This window comes from Schistocerca nitens, chromosome 2, assembly GCF_023898315.1.
Source record: "Schistocerca nitens isolate TAMUIC-IGC-003100 chromosome 2, iqSchNite1.1, whole genome shotgun sequence".
Lineage (NCBI taxonomy): Eukaryota > Metazoa > Arthropoda > Insecta > Orthoptera > Acrididae > Schistocerca > Schistocerca nitens.
The window spans coordinates 74,243,040-74,258,380 of record NC_064615.1 but is presented as its reverse complement, the minus strand read 5'-3'; the positions used below and the strand labels follow the sequence as shown (position 1 = coordinate 74,258,380).

Genomic DNA, 15,341 nt, shown 5'->3' with positions numbered 1-15,341 from the left:
ACTCAGTGCAATATCTAATAGCTGCAAAAATGAACATGTGCTGTGAAATTTCCTTGGGATATTCCATAATCTGAGAAATTGTGTTCTGAAGATAGTGAAATAACTACAGAAGTAATATTTCAATAGACCAGATGTCATCTTTGAGTGATATTCTGGGATCTTGAGGGAACTTGACTTCCTTAGAAACTGGATTGAACCTGTTCTTTCATATGGCTTGGTACTGTGTCTGGAGTGTTATGCCATGTTTTCCCTGTCAGATGGTGGGGGAGAAGACGTAGGCAGTCAGGGTGGCTGCTCTTACCACCTCATGCTTAGGGTACATGTTCACTTGTTGCAAGGAGGAATAAATTCATCCATACTCACGTTGCAGCCAGATTCGTTTTTTCATCTTGTACATGGTGTAGTGATGCTCCTGGCTTACACCCATTGGGCAGGACAGGTGTCAAATCCATGGTCTTTGGTGGCAGTATTTGCCAGGGGTTCAATGGAAGAGTCCAATTCCACCCCTCAGCTTTGATCCATGATGTAAGGCTGTTGTAGTGTGCGATGTCACGACAGCACGAAGTTTAGTTTGTGAGAGTGGGGTGTTTGTAAGTGCCATTTTGATGTGATTGGTGGTGCTCTCTGGTGGTGTGTTTATGTGTTGTGTGTTAGGTGATGTTTTTGGTTTAGTTGGCATTTGTGACATGTTTATAGGTGGCGTATTGTTGCCATCGGTGGTTTTCTCTGGTTGTGTGTTTATGGGTAGCATGTTATGTGGTGTATGGGGTTCATTTGCGTGGTAGCGCTGCACGTATGTGGTATCGGTGGTTACTGTGCTTTCAGTGGAATATTTTTCAGTGAGTTAACAATTTTGGTTTTGTTATGTTGACATTATTGCAGTTCTTTTTTCTGTTCGTCGAGTGTGAATTTTGGCTTTGTTTATGTCTTTGGTAGGTCTGGATATGACTGATAAGGTCAACAGTTTTCGGTTGTTGGCGATGATGGGGGACAGTGTGTTGTCTCTAATAAAATTTATTCAGCTATTCGGCCTGTTGGCTGAAGTCATGAAGTGTTCAGAGTGTCGTGACGAAATGAGGCTTACTAAAGTTCCAGCATCTCCTGACCAGGGACAGCTATATGTGGAGATATCGTAAGGATAACTTATGGCGCTCCATTAGGTGAGGTTCCTGGATCAAGAAGTCTAGGTTGGACATGTGAGAAATTGTGTTAATGACTTACCATTTTTGTTATAAATCCTCTCACAGTATCTGTGTGCATGGGGTGGGTGTGAGTGGGAAAACAGGAAGTGTTCGATTTTCTAGGTTTTTTTTTTTTTTTTTTTTTTTTTTTTAAATGTAGTATTCAGTGTGGTGGTGGTGAAAGTTTTGACATTTATAGTGTGGTATCGGTTGTTGCTGTTGACCTATATAGGTCAAGGGAAGTGTTAGATTCCAGTTTTGATTTTCTAGGTATTGTTTTTGTGGTAGGATTAAGTGTGGTGGTAGTGAAAGTTTTGAGATTTATATTGTGGTATCGGTAGTTGCTGTTGACCTACATAGGTCAAGAGAAGTGATCGATTCCAGTGTTTTTTTTTATTTATATTTAGTTTGTTCCCACCCAAAAACCCCCAATTTCGCTCGCTTGTCCCATTAGTTTCATTATATTTTTGGATGAATATCTGTTTGGTGGTTTTTTTATCTATTTTCGTGTTTATTGTCATGTTTACATGATGACGTCATAGGAGCAGCATGAGAGTTGTTGTGAATGGTCAGTTCCGTTATTTGTCAAACCAGAGGGGTGGAATCAGACGCTTCTGTTATCCCCTTGCCAGGATCCCAGCTGCAGTCATAAACTGCACAGCAAGGCTCAGGAGCAGAGTGCTCTTGCTGGGCAAAAAGCTCAGTGGCAGCTGGTGCTGAGTCAGTGCTGATGAAGCAGCTGCACTTCACAACCACACAGTGAGTAGGTTCTGCTGACAGCCTGCCTCACAACAGCTTCCAAAAGCACACGATTAGTTCGCCTAATGCAGTCTTTAGTGGCTGATAGCCAACTCTTACGTGTCACTGCCTGATGACCACGTATCCACCACAGCTTGCAGCTGTTTCACAATTACTCCACCCGATTTGGCCCTAATGTGTTGGTACAACCACCTATTCAGTAACCAGCAGTTTTACTAAAATTAAGGATGCCATTTCGGCATTGCAACAGAGTTACTGTGACACCTGGGTCAAGGTGTATATAAATGGCACCTGACCAGCTGGAAAATGAAATTGAGTGGGCAACCACTGTAGCAAGGGCTACAGCTGTGGTCCACAGAAGCATCATCACTCAGTCACACTCCACTGTTTCAGCTATCAATGTCAATCAGCATTGTTCAACAGGACTGCTTGCCATACAGGGTGCATCACACACTGGTAGGTCTGGGGTTGAAATGGGATGCTAGTAGCCACCAACCCACTTAGCGATAACTTCCAATCATGGGCAGAGTTCGCTCCCCATATGATATCACCTTCACCACAACCTGTTGCCAGGCAGGCTGTCATCACAACCTACCTGCTGTGTGGTCATAAAGTACAGCTGCTTCACCAGCACTGACTCAGTACCAGTTGCCACTGAGCTTCCTGCTCAGCAAGAACGCTCTGCTCTTGAACCTTGCTGTGCAGTTTGTGGCTGCAGCCAGGATCCTGGCAACGAACTGCCACCAAGGACGATGTGTTTGACACCTATCATGCCAACTGGGCATGAGCCAGGAGCATCACTATACTGTGTGCAAGATGGAAAAAATGAATCTGGTTGCAGCATATCACTGAATTTATTTCCTGCTCGCCACTAGTGAACCTGTCTGCTCAGCATGAGGTGGTCAGAGTGGCCATCCTGACAGCCTACACAAACATATCTAAACACCTTGGCTGCTATAGAAAAAGATCAAAGGCTGTGCCACTTGAACGCGACATCTGTCATTGGTCTCCTAGATTACAGCAATTTTTATAAGAAACTACAGGAATGTAGATCTAGAAACAAAATTGCAGAAGATGTGCAAATGGACAGTATGTGAGCAAGAAATTGACTGATCCAAACTTACTTGTTACATTTTATATCCACAGGTGGAACAATAATCAAAACAAAGGCACTTAAGCATGAACAAAATAGCGACAAAATTTAAAGAATCAGAATTAAAATGTTAAATAACTGCCACAACTGCAAACTGCCTTAATACAATCACGAAATGCTGATTTTTTTTTTTAGATCTAACCTGTGTGATTATAAAAAAAATTAAATGTTTGTCCTGTATACCAGGCTCCATAGGAACAACTTGTCAGGTATCTTTAAGGAGCTCTGCAGCCATAGGAATTAATCTCATTCTCATTTAGTGAACTCAGTTTGTTCAGATGGCAACTCTGTAGAACTGCAAGAATCTCCAAGGCTTCCTCACAAAATTTCACTGTTCAAATCCTCTTGAATTATCAGCTAGCAGGACGCAAGTCTAGATCATGGCCAGTGATGTACTTACATGTTTTTTGCTGCAGTGATGTCAGCACTTGCCATGAGCTATGATGGAAAGGAAAGAGTGCAGCCAATGTGAGAGCAGCAGACAGATGACTTGTTTCAAAGGCATTTTGTCATATTCTCATGTCAGTATATCACTACCTTGAAAACCATAACACATTCAAATGAAATAGGAAAATATTTTGACAACCAAGGTCATTACCGTGGAATGGGGTGAGTTGACCTTGGAAGGTGAGATTGATCACTGTTCAACTTTCTATTTGAAAACAAATTCCAAGCTAACAAGTACAGCTATTTTTCTTTCTCATTGTTGGCAGTATTTGTAAACTATCTTTGAAAGTGGTGACCATCGTAGATATCAAGTGATACTTACAGTTTGGAGGGAAGCACACGTTGAAGTTCAGTGAATTTTTTGTGTTTTTCCATTGACCTATTTACGAATGGATGTATGTTAAATTTGATTTAGGTGTACTGCTGTTTAAATATTATGTTTAGAATTGTTATTCCTTGGTCATTTAGCACTGTTTATTAATATTTTTATGATAAGTCAGTTTTCTGACTATAACCTCTAAATCTGCATCAGGTGAGATTGATCATGACATTACAAAAATTGTCTGCTGGATAAATATACTTGATATAATATTGGGAACCCTTCAATTTAAGGCAATTTTACTGTTAGTGCAAATACAGAATGTTTACACTTCCTTGCTTGTTTTGTTACAGTGATTTAAAATAGGAAGAACATAAACGTGCCCTGGGTTGTATAGTGTATGGTAATTACTCAGAATCCCAAGTTGAGGCAGCTTTAAAAGATGTGATTGACAACAATCTGCCATTGAGGAAAGCAGCTACAAAGCACAAATTAGCATATGGTACTTTGTATAACAAATACCATGGCCTTAGAATTAAAAAATCTGGTGCTCGGATGCTCAGACAGTGCTTACCCAAAATGAAGAAATAGCATTTCTGACAGCTCTTGTTAAGTGTGCCTCCAGGGGATTCCCATTGACTTCATTAGATTTAAGAATGTTTGTTAAATCTTTCCTGGATGAACAAGGCAGAGTGTGCACTAAATTCACAGATAATCTCCCAGGTACAGATTGGGTTCATGGTGACTTACAGTGACATAAACATTTTGCAGGGCTGCGTCTAGCATATAACATTACAGTGTCCCGTGCTAGTGTCTCACCTGAAATTGTCATTGCATATTTTGACAATCTTAAAGAGACGCTTGTGAATGTGCCTCCAGCTAACATATTTAATTGTGATGAAACCAATGTCAGTGATGATCCTGGGAAGTCTTAAGTGATCTACAGACGTGGAACCAAGTACCCCGAAAAAATCTGCAATCACTCCAAATCGTCAACAACCATTATGATGTGTGGCCCAGCAGCTGGTGACTTGCTCCCTCCTTATATCATCTATAGAAGTCAGCATCTCCAGAAGTTGTGCTTAGAGATTGGCCCTAGAGGTCATCCTTGCTGCACCAGTCCATGCCGTGCTTCTGGAGCTCGCTACAATCGAACATCACATGGATGGATTGACATGGCGACATTTACCGACTGGTTTGAGTCATTTTTGCCACATGCCAGATGTTTGGATGGTGTTAAAGTTCTTGGGGACAACTTGGCAACCCACTTCAGTTCAGAAGTCCTCAGACTCTGTGAAATAAATAACATAAAATTTGTTTGTATGCCACCAAATGCCACAAATCTTTGTCAGGCTCTGGATGTGTCCTTCTCCTGGCCCTTGAAGATGGCATGGCGGAAGATTCTCGACAGATATTAGGCTTTCCATGGAAACACTGGCCTACTTTCCATCATTATTGGCCAAAGCCATAAAAACACCATGTATGAAGTTCCTCCTAAAACGGAGCAGCAGGAGAAAAGTGGAGTTAAACACAGTCTTATTGCAGGATTTTTAGCATGTGGGTTGGTACCATTGAACCCTCAGTGTGTACTCCAGAAATTACCCAAGGAAAGTGAAGACACAGAAGATTTACAGGAAAAAAATAAATGACTCCCTGACAGAGCTTCTGAAGAAAAGGCGTTATGGTGATGAAACTTCTGGTTACATGTCCCGGCATTGCGGAAAAAGATTGATGGTTGAGCCCGGTAAGAGTGTCACTGTAGAGAGCAGTGATGAAGAACATGAAATATCTGCTACTGAGGAATCAGATGGTGATCAGACGACAGCTTAAAGTGAAGAAGAAAAAGTAATGGAACAGGACTGTGAGTTACCAGATGGAAATTCCAGTACTGGTAATGTGAAGGAGGGTTCATTTGCGTTGGTGAAATTCTTTGGGGGCAGTAGGAAAACAACAGAGTTTAGATTTGTTTGCATTTTTCGGGAAGTGTTGGATGAAGGGGAAGTAAAAGTGATGGGAATGAGAGAAACTGGTGATTCCCGGAAAGTGTTCTGAGCTGAAAAAGACGATGTATATGTAGTGGCAATGAAGGTAATTTTAGTGGTTCTGCCAGTTCCTTCTATTGCAGGTGGTGATCATCTCAAATATACCTTTACAACCAACATTAATGTTAAAGATTGTTAAAAGGAACTTAATTTGTGTAGGCTACATTTATTTCAGTTTTATTTACTGTAGTTTATTTTGTTTTTGTTTCCAAATTATTTACTGTGCCGTGTGTTGTTTTTGTTTCACGTAAATGCATACACTGACCCTAATGAAAATTTAGGCCTTCTGCAGGAAAACACTGCTACATTTGAAACTAGTTTTTATAGTAGCCACCGAGCGAGGTGGCGCAGTGGTTAGCACACTGGACTCGCATTCGGGAGGACGACGGTTCAATCCCATCTCCGGCCATCCTGATTTAGGTTTTCCGTGATTTCCCTAAATCGTTTCAGGCAAATGCCGGGATGGTTCCTTTGAAAGGGCACGGCCGATTTCCTTTCCAATCCTTCCCTAACCCGAGCTTGCGTTCCGTCTCTAATGACCTCGTTGTCGACGGGACGTTAAACACTAACCACCACCACCTTATAGTAGCCTGTCAGTAAAAAACCATATTACCTATATTAAATATATCTTTAAATATAGCTTGGAACATATTTATTCCTCTGATCAATCTCACGCCATTTACATTTTTTGCTATATCACAGAAATGGCTGGACCGAACTGCGTGAGGTTAACTTTGATCACTTTTGGTCACAAGTACTGTAGTTTCATGCCGTAAAAACAAGGTGGTCAGTCTCACCCCAAATCAGGTTTAAGATTGATCACCCATATTTAATTTTTTTTGTGCTTTATGAGTAATGAAGAAAAACACATAAAGAGCTTTTTCTGAATCCCTTCAACTTATTTTTATGAACATTAATTTTTATGCTAATGTATTGAACTCCCTTAAGCATTAGTGATCAAAACTCCAGTAGAAGTGATCAATCTCACCCCATTCCATGGTAACTCAAGCTGTGTCATTAGGTCCAAACCTAATGATAACCGTGTAACTTGTGAAATATTTGGAAGAAACAAATATCTGTGAGAGCAAAGATGTATATATATATATATATATATATATATATATATATATATATATATATATATATAAAAACCGAGCGAGGTGGCGCAGTGGTTAGCACACTGGACTCGCATTCGGGAGGACGACGGTTCAATCCCATCTCCGGCCATCCTGATTTAGGTTTTCCGTGATTTCCCTAAATCGCTTCAGGCAAATGCCGGGATGGTTCCTTTGAAAGGGCACGGCCGATTTCCTTCCCCATCCTTCCCTCACCCGAGCTTGCGCTCCGTCTCTAATGACCTCGTCGACGGGATGTTAAACACTAATCTCCTCCTCTTGTGAGTAAAACAGTTGTATTCCAACTTAACCTAGATGTTGGGCAGTTCAGTCAATCACCACAACCAGGTACTTAAACTTTCACATTCATTGGCTTCGCCACCTCACAATCAAACTATCACATTCCAAGCTGACCTAAATCTTGGGCTAAGCTACAGATCAATCTGTCCCCACAACCAGATTTTTTTAGCTTCCACATTTGTTGCCTTCACCAACTCATGACTAGACTGTCACATTCCAACCTAACGACAACCTCATACAATTTGTAACATGCTTGGGAAAAATAATAGTCAAATATTTGTGACAACAAAGACTATATATTTAATTGCTGGTCATTTCACTTGCAACAGTTCAAGCTGTGCCGTTAGATTCCAATCTAATCATAATTTGTCAAATGTTTGTGACAGCAAGGATGAACAAAATGGTTTATATCGTGGAACTAGAAATTAGTTTTCTCATCTCTCATAGCTTATGTGAAAGTATCATCCCACTGGCTATGTGAAACTGAGGTGTTGCCTACCTATGAGCAGTGGAGTCATTCTGTATTGCACACTGGTGTACAATCAGCACTGCAAGAATATGCGAACAAAGGTGGAAGTCATAAATAATATCCTCTGCAAGATCAGTGATAGTACGTGGGGCTCTTGAACACAAACCCTGAGTGTGTCGGAAGTAGCGACATGTTACAGTGGTGCAGAGTATGCATACTCAGTCTAGTATAAAGCTACTCATGCAAACAAAGTTTGCAAAGCACTAACAAAATGTGTAGGCCTCTTAGAGAATTTTTGAAAACTACATCACTTGTAAAAATCTACCAGCTTGCAGGCATAGCACAACCAGATATCCTCTATATGTCCATCCTTTTAGAGATGGCTCCAGGACTCGGCTGTTCAGTGCAGGATGTTAAATTAAACACCTTTCAGCCATATAGTTTTCAACCTTATTTTATTTGGCAACAAGTTTCAGCATTTTACTACACCATCTTCAGGCCCCTGACTTACGTGTAGGAATATTCTACCTCGGTTGTGATCAAAACAGGGGCCAGTAATACTGGTATTAATAGATCAACCATCATCTGCCGATGCAAAAATCTACTACTACAAGTATTGCTGGCTCCTGTTTTGATCACAACTGAGGTGAAATATTCCTACAAGTTGGTCAGGGGCCTGAAGATGGTGTAGCAAAATACTGAAACTGGTTGTCAAATAAAATAAGGTTGGAAACTAGAGGGCTGCAAGGGTTTAATTTGACATCCTCCACTAGATATTTGTCATGTAGCTGCCAGTGTGGAGAGAATGAATCAGGCATACCAGGAAAACCATCCATTACATGAGCACTTTCCAGCAGCCACAAGGTTGAGGTCCAGAAGTAGTTTCCTCTAGACCACTTCAGTGTTGGAAACAACTGTGGATTTATTGAGTTGAGAATAACTCGACTGGCCCGCCCTCTCCAGAAACCTTACCTACCTCTCCCCCAGGCATGATCAGGAGTGTAACCTGTGGAGATCACTCAACCACCTTCAGTCTGGAGTTGGAAGATCAAAGAGTAACATCCAGAAGTGGCACTTCCCTGTGGTTACCACTAACTGTGAATGCAGAGAACAACACACAATGGAAGATTTACTGGTCTGTCAACAACGGCCTGTGTGTTGTGCAAAAGAAAATCTTCTGGTCGCGACTTTTGAATGCAATTGTTATTGAAAGATTTTGGGCAACAGTGGTGTACTTTAATAATTCTTTCTCTCTTTTGTTTTTAATGGTAAATGCCATGTATTGTATTTTCATCTGACTTGGATAAATAACAATAAGAGTAGCAGTAGAGTAGCAGCATTGACTTGAAGCAATGTTTCAAGAAGTTACTTACTCGTCGTCTTCTGAAAAAGTGAAAGGCTCCCTCCTAGAGGACCTATGATGCATAGTATCTGTAGTATTAGTTCTTTCTGAGCTGACCATTTGACCCTTGCAGTGCTTTTTTTGGGTGGAAGAGGAGGTGGAGGAGAAGAGAGGCACCATGAGGTCTTCTGCCCTCACTGAGTTCGCCCTCGGTGTTAAAGAAGCCTGTCATCACTATATTGCTGGATGAGACCAATCCAAATTTGCCTATGAATAATTATGGTGGCCTCTATGCTCAACTTCCATACCCTCATAAGATCTGTAACATTCATTTTCCCATGTGGTGTCCATAACTAATTGAAGCCTTTGCCCTTGAAAGTGCTCCAATTTCTTGGTGTTGCAGCAGTAATGAGTTAAATTTTTGCACCCGCACTATAGGAATGAGACAACTGCCGTCTGGAACACCATTAGTTTAGCACGTCTCTGTACATCATTATTCAGGAATAGCTAGTGGGAGAGGCATCCAAAGGTTGTGTGACTAGCATGGATTCCATTTTCAACCTCATTTTCAGAAGTGCAGTGCTCTAAGAGAGTGCTTCCAAAGTAACAAAAGTGTTCTATTGGCTCCAGATGCATATCAGAGGTAAAAGGATCATAGTCTGTGCGAGCTGTTGCAAATGATACAGACATTGCAATAAATAGGAAGTGAAGCACAGATTTATAAATGGCTGCTAATCAAATTTTCACTCACATTAATAAATGGTTTAAAGCTAATTCACTGTCTTTAAACTTCGAAAAGACCTGGTATAAGCAGTTCAGAACCTGTAAGAGATTTCGTTCCAGCATGTGTATAATGTATGAAGACCTGCTGATCAAAGAGGTTGACAGTGGCAAATTTCTGGGATTACAGTTCTGTAATAAATAACAGGTTCAGCTCATTAGGTGGATGAACCAGAGATATTTTATCATTTGCATATTACAGCTCTGTTATCTGGATGAGCTCAGTCAACCTTTTTGAGCCAAATCTGGCTGGCTTGATTTCTCCATAAAAACATTATCTAGTTTCCACACTTGTTGTATGTGGAGCATGTTATTCAGCTGCTTCAAGAGAGCATATAAGCAATTTGGCTGGACTGTGAACTACTAGAAAACTAAAGTGCTTGCACAACCTGTCCATTAGATTAGATTCAGTTTTTGTTCCATGGACCCAAAAATGAAATGATCCTCGTGGGTGTGGAACACATCAAAAAGCATAACATAAAAAACATAAACCATCTGTATATAATACTCACACTGGACTCGCATTCGGGAGGACGACGGTTCAATCCCGTCTCCAGCCATCCTGATTTAGGTTTTCCGTGATTTCCCTAAATCGTTTCAGGCAAATGCCGGGATGGTTCCTTTGAAAGGGCACGGCCAATTTCCTTCCCCATCCTTCCCTAACCCGAGCTTGCGCTCCATCTCTAATGACCTCGTTGTCGACGGGACGTTAAACAACACTAACCTAACCTATATAATACTCATTACCCTTATCATTTGTCAGGAGATGGACAAAATATGTAAATACGTTACAGTAAACTGGAACTGCTAGTATTTACAAAATTAATTCATTGTCAGAATGAAACATAGTTATGAATTTTTAATAAATTTATCATACACAAAATATCTAATCTTGACTGATGTGACCAAGTGATATCTAAACTGAAACCTAACAGACATTTTTACTTAACTTGGTCTGACAGTACCTGTTAAGATATTCAACTGTAGAGCAGGAGGAGTTGCCTATCAAAAAGTTTTTCAAACTCTGTTTGAACAGTACTTTATCTGAAACCAAGTTTTTAATGGTTGCTGGCAATTTATTGAAAATGTGTGTTTCTGAGTACTGGACCCCTTTGTTTGAACCAAGGTAAGTGATTTTAGATCTTTATGAAGACTGTTCTTATTCCTAGTATTGATACTGTGTATCAAGCAATTGGTTGGAAACAGAGATGTTTTATTGCAACAAATTTCATTAAGGAATAAATATACTGATAAGTATTGATTAGAATACCAAGTTTCTTGAACAGATATCTAGAAGTTCTTGAACTTGGACCACAATTGAGTCTTATTACACACTTCAGCATGCTAAAAACTTTTGGTTGGTTTGACCCCAAAATATGAACCGTACGACATAACAGAATGAAAGTAATCAAAGTATTCAAGTTTTTTTATAGTTACATCTACTACATCTGACATCATTCTCACAGCAAATACAGACTAGTTTAGGCGCTTCAGCGATTCTGTGGTATGCCCTTCCCAACTGAATTTATTACTGAGCTGTAATCCCAGAAATTTGACACTGTCAAACTCTTCAATTTGCATATCTTCATACATTATACACACGCTGGAACGAAATCTCTTACAGGTTCTGAACTGCTTATAGCAGGTCTTTTCGAAGTTTAATGACAGTGAACTAGCTTTAAACCATTTATTAATGTGAGTGAAAATTTGATTAGCAGCCATTTATAAATCTGTGCTTGACTTTCTATTTATTGCAATGTCTGTATCATCTGCAATTGCCTGCACAGACTATGGTCTGTGTACATCTGGAGCCAGTAGAACACTTTTCTTACTTTGGAAACACACTCTTAGAACACTGCCCTTCTGAAAATGAGATTGCAAACAGAATCCATGCTAGTCTCACAACCTTCAACACCAAGAAATTGGAGCACTTTCAAGGACAAAGGCTTTGATCAGTTATGAACATCAAATGAGAAAATGAATGTTACAGATCTAATGAGGGTATGGAAGTCGACCATGGAAGCTACCAAAATTATTCACAGACAAATATGGATTGGTCTCATTCAGCAAGAGGCAAGAGAGTGATGACAGGCTTCTTCACCAGTGAGGGCATAAGACCTCACAGTGCCTCCCCCTCCTCCTCCTCCTGATACAACACTGCCTGACCGATGACCATCGCAGTCTGGTCCCTTTCATCCCACAACCACCTCCTCCTCCCCCTCCTCCTCCCCCTCCCCCTCCCCCTCCCCCTCCCCCACCCCCTTCCCCGCCCCCCCACAAAAAAAAGCACTGCAAGGGCCAGATGGTACTGAATGCAATGCCTCACCCATTTGTGTCAGTTGCTTCCAAAGCCATCTAGCTGGAGCAAAGAAAGTCCTTTATTGACAGAAAAGAAGAAAATCCAGGAGATAACAGTTACAAAATACATCTCCTACTCTGAGAGGTTGTACAGAGTTTCAGGGAGGGCATAAGGGAACAAATGACAGGAATGGGGGAAAGAGATGCAGTAGAAGAAGAATGGGTAGCTCTGAGGGATGAAGTAGTGAAGGCAGCAGAGGATCAAGTAGGTAAAAAGACGAGGGCTAGTAGAAGTCCTTGTGTAACAGAAGAAATATTGAATATAATTGATGAAAGGGGAAAACATAAAAATGCAGTAAATGAAGCAGGCAATAAGGAATACAAAGGTCTCAAAAATGAGATCGACAGGAAGTACAAAATGGCTAAGCAGGGATGGCTAGAGGACAAATGTAAGGATGTAGAGGCTTACTAGGCTCACTAGGGGCAAGATAGATACTGCCTACAGGAAAATTAAAGAGACCTTTGGAGTAAAGAGAGCCACTTGTATGACTATCAAGAGCTCAGATGGAAACCCGTTCTAAGCAAAGAATGGAAAGCATAAAGGTGGAAGGAGGATATTGAGGGTCTATACAAGGGCGATGTACTTGAGGACAATATTATGGAAATGGAAGAGGATGTAGATGAAGATGAAATGGGAGATACAACACTGCCTGAAGAGTTTGACAGAGCACTGAAAGACCTGAGTCGAAACAAGGCCCCAGGAGTAGACAACATTCCATTAGAACTACTGATAGCCTTGGGAGAGCCAGTCCTGACAAAACTCTACCATCTGGTGACCAGGATGTATGAGACTGGTGAAATACCCTCAGACTTCAAGAAGAATATAATAATTCCAATCCCAAAGAAAGCAGGTGTTGACAGATGTGAAAATTACCGAACTATCAGTTTAATAAGTCACAGCTGCAAAATAATAACGCGAATCCTTTACAGACGAATGGAAAAACTGGCAGAAGCTGACCTGGGGGAAGATCAGTTTGAATTCCGTAGAAATTTTGGAACACGTGAGGCAATACTGACCCTACGACTTATCTTAGAAGAAAGATTAAGGAAAGGCAAACCTACATTTCTAGCATTTGTAGACTTAGAGAAAGCGTTGACAATGTTGACTGGAATACTGCCTTTCAAATTCTAAAGGTGGCAGGGGAAAAAAACAGGGAGCGAGAGGCTATTTACAATTTGTACAGAAAACAGATGGCAGTTGTAAGAGTCGAGGGGTATGAAAGGGAAGCAGTGGTCGGGAAGGGAGTGAGGCAGGGTTGTAGCCTATCCCCGATGTTATTCAATCTATATATTGAGCAAGAAGTAAAGGAAACAAAAGAAAAATTCGGAGTAGGAATTGAAAGGAGGATATAAGATGAACATCAACAAAAGAAAAACAAGGATAATGGAATGTAGTCTAATTAAATAAGGTGATGCTGAGGGAATTAGATTAGGAAATGAGTCACTTAAAGTAGTAGATGAGTTTTGCTATTTAGGGAGCAAACTAACTGTTGATGGTTGAAGTAGAGAAGATATAAAATGTAGACTGGCAATGGCAAGGAAAGCGTTTCTGAAGAAGAGAAATTTGTTAACATCGAGTGTAGATTTAAGTGTCAGGAAGTTGTTTCTGAAAGTATTTGTATGGAGTGTAGCCATATATGGAAGTGAAACGTGGACGATAAATTGTTTAGACAAGAAGAGAATAGAAGCTTTTGAAATGTGGTGCTACAGAAAAATGCTGAAGATTAGATGGGTATATCAAATAACTAATGAAGAGGTATTGAATAGAATTGGGGAGAAGAGAAATTTGTGGCACAACTTGACTAGAAGAAGAGATTACCAATTTAGTATTGGAGGGCAGCATGGAGGGTAAAAATTGTAGAGGGAGACCAAGAGATGAATACACTAAACAGATTCAAAAGGATGTAGGTTGCAGTAGGTACTGGGAGATGAAGAAGCTTGCACAGGATAGAGTAGCACGGAGAGCTGCATCAAACCAGTCTCTGGACTGAAGGCCACAACAACAACAACATTTTCTAACACTCCTTAACTTCAGGGTCTCCAATCACATTTCTTTCAGATACTATTGTATGTCTTCACTAAGCCAAGGTTCAGGTGCTGGCTAACAGCAGAGAACCTTGCAGCATTTCAGGTAGCAAGAGTGAAGTGTTGTCTTAACTCTTAGAGAGAGCAGGAAGAGATCATGGCTACTGTTCCTGAACACCATAAAGCATCCTGCTAAAAGTGCAGTTATATGGGAGACCACAGAAGGATTTCTGGGAGAGGTAGGTGGTTCCCAGTGGTTACTCCACATTAACCTGCGAGATGTTACTGAGACAGTGGTGGAATATTTCACCAGAGTTACCACTTCTGCCAGTCAGGACCAAGATTTCTGACACAACAGAGTAGCCACTGAGAGGGTCAGTTAATACTTCATTTCCATCAAAAATGAAAAATAAAACCGTGCCTTTTCACATTATTTTAAATAGTGAGTCGGCGATGTCCTTTCTGATTGCTTGTTTTGTTTCAGATGATACATACATTGCAATAAATAGAAAATTAAGTTTAATTTTAGCAAGAGCAGTTGATAAAATTTTCATTGATGTTAATAAATAATTCCTTACTAATTGTTCATCACTGAACTTTAAAAAGCTACTGTATATGCATTCAGAATTTGTAAGAGGTTTTAATCCAGTAAAAGTGTAAAATATGATGGCAAGCAGTTAGAAGAGGTTGATTAGTTAGTTAATTTCTTTCGTGTTCCATGGATCATTTTGCGCAGTAGATCATAGTGGATTGAAACGAGTCATTTTACATTCATATTGCAAATTAATTTGTACATTTGGTTACATTATGAGCATTTCTAAGTTTTTTCCCCAAAATGGAAAAAGATATATAAATGTTATGAGTTAGTAAGTCCCACCAACATCATCTATACATTACAGTAGTAGAAATTCTTCTACGGAAGTCATTTTTCCTTCTGGTATTGTAATTATGTACATCGACTTTCGAAATGCGTTTGACTCAGTTCTGCACTGTCGCTTGCTCCAAAACATGCGCGCTTACGGTCTATCCGATGACATATGTGGTTGGATAG

At 40.3% G+C, this 15,341-nt stretch overlaps 1 protein-coding gene across 1 annotated transcript in view; it reads left to right on the top strand.

Annotated features, from left to right (window-relative positions):
• The window catches only part of LOC126235735 (alsin), a 234,067-nt gene that overhangs the window by 2,036 nt on the left and 216,690 nt on the right, over positions 1–15,341 (top strand). The gene's annotated exons all lie outside the window — the stretch shown is intronic.